This window comes from Nannospalax galili, unplaced genomic scaffold, assembly GCF_000622305.1.
Source record: "Nannospalax galili isolate Female #2095 unplaced genomic scaffold, S.galili_v1.0 scaffold1448, whole genome shotgun sequence".
Taxonomy (NCBI): Eukaryota; Metazoa; Chordata; class Mammalia; order Rodentia; family Spalacidae; genus Nannospalax; species Nannospalax galili.
In genome coordinates this window covers 1,368,626-1,370,446 of record NW_008358646.1, presented here as the reverse complement: position 1 = coordinate 1,370,446, position 1,821 = coordinate 1,368,626, and the positions used below count along the sequence as shown (strand labels likewise).

Below are 1,821 nucleotides of genomic sequence, written 5' to 3'. Positions count from 1 at the left end.
TGAGATTCCATTTTTCATAAGCCCCAACAGGGAAGATGGGAAATTGTTTAGAATAGTATATGATTTAAAGAAAATAAGGAAGTTCTTGACATGCCTGAGCTTTCTGTTGGGTACATACCAGGTGCCTGTGTACCTGCTCCCCACCTCTATGCCCACAGATGGATGTGCATGCATATACAGAGTTCCTCCCCAGCACCCATCTCAGCAGCTCAGATCCCAGCATGCTCTGGGCCCCAGATCTCAGCCAACTTCCAGCTGCCCACCACTGGTTTGGAGGGATTGATGGCCCATACCCACCCTACCTAATGACAGCCCAGCTCTGGGAGGGGTCCAGGACAATAGCCAAGAAATCCTGAACTGCAGGTTTTTAACCTTCCTGTTGCTAAGAAAACTGGCTGCACATCTGGTGTCTTAAAAGCAGAAATGTACTCTCTTACTGCCATGGAGAGCAGAAACACAAGGTTGGTATCACAGGGCTGACATCAGTGTGGTTGTTGGGCTTGGCTTCTTGCATCCACTCCCTGAGAATTCATCCTGGCCTCCCTACTCTGGTGCTCCCTGGCCATCATTGCCTCTCAATCCTGCTCCAGCATCCCCATGGACTCCTGTCTGTGCACCAAGCCTCCTTCTGCCTCTCTCTCTAACACCCCTCCACCTCCCTCTCTAATTCTTTTAATTTTTTCCCTCCACTACAACAACTATGCAGTTGAGTTTCCCACATTCGGGGAAACCTCAAGTGTCAGCACGTCCGGAGTGCGGTTGGTAAGCCTCGCCCTAGGAAAACTGCCTTTATGATTATGGTGTCTCCCCTGCTGGGTAAGTATTCTCTCTCTCTCTCTTTTGAGACAGGGTCTCACTTTATAGTCCAGACTGGCCTTGAACTCAATCTAGTCTCTGCCTCCAGAATACTGCCATCAAAGGCCTGTGCTGCCATACCTGGCTACCTGTATCTTAGAAAGACCCTGTGATGGCATCAGGGAGCCTCCAGAACTCAGGATCATCTCTGTCTGAAAGTCTTCAATCAGATCTACAAAGACCCTTTTTGCTGTACAAGGGGACATGCCAGGCTCAGGCATAGCTGTCTCTGAGCTCATTTTCTAGGCTTATAATGGGGTCTAAGCTGAGCCCAGATCCTACGAAGCTAGCTGCCAACGCTCTCTGTGGTTGTGATCATCCAGGTGACCCAGTGACAGTCTACAGAGATCCCACCACCCTGTCACCATGAACTCATGAGCCTCTGGTCACAACCTGGTAAGAGATCCTAGAGAAGTCTCAGAGAAGTGAATGGAGACACAGGGGACCAGGAAAGAGTCCAGAGGGAACTGTGAGATGCCCAACAGTTGTCTTATTCTCCTCCCCACTTCCTCCTTGACACACGAAGAAACCAAGGACAGCAGAGCCCTCTGCCAAGCTTCTCTCTGAACAACTCCACAGAGCAGTCTTCATCAGCTCTGTGCTCCAGAGGGATGAGGTGTCTGCTCAGAGACATGGAGAAACTCTAGTTGTGCAGCAGCTGGAGGCAGTAGAGGGGCCTCTTTGGCTGTTTCAAGCACCTACTTTCTTGGTGCCTTAGACTGTGAGCTCCACAGGTAGAGAGATCCAGAGAGCTGAATGGACTGGTTGGATTCCTTTTCACTTCTAGAAAGAGGTGCCTGGGGGTATGATCTGGTAAGGTTTTTTTCTGCAGAGGCAGGACAGACTCCAGCACCTTTGGTCCCCAATCACAGGTAGTTAACAGGGTCCTAGATAAGTTAAACATTCACACCACAAATACCTCTCAAGGGCTGCCTCAATCCTTGCCTCCATTTGTCTCCTCTCCCT

The 1,821-nt window shown here is 50.0% G+C and overlaps 1 pseudogene; it reads right to left on the bottom strand.

Moving 5' to 3' along the window:
- Positions 1-688: 688 nt before the first annotated feature.
- Positions 689-824, bottom strand: LOC115068251 (annotated as a pseudogene).
- Positions 825-1,821: the final 997 nt, after the last annotated feature.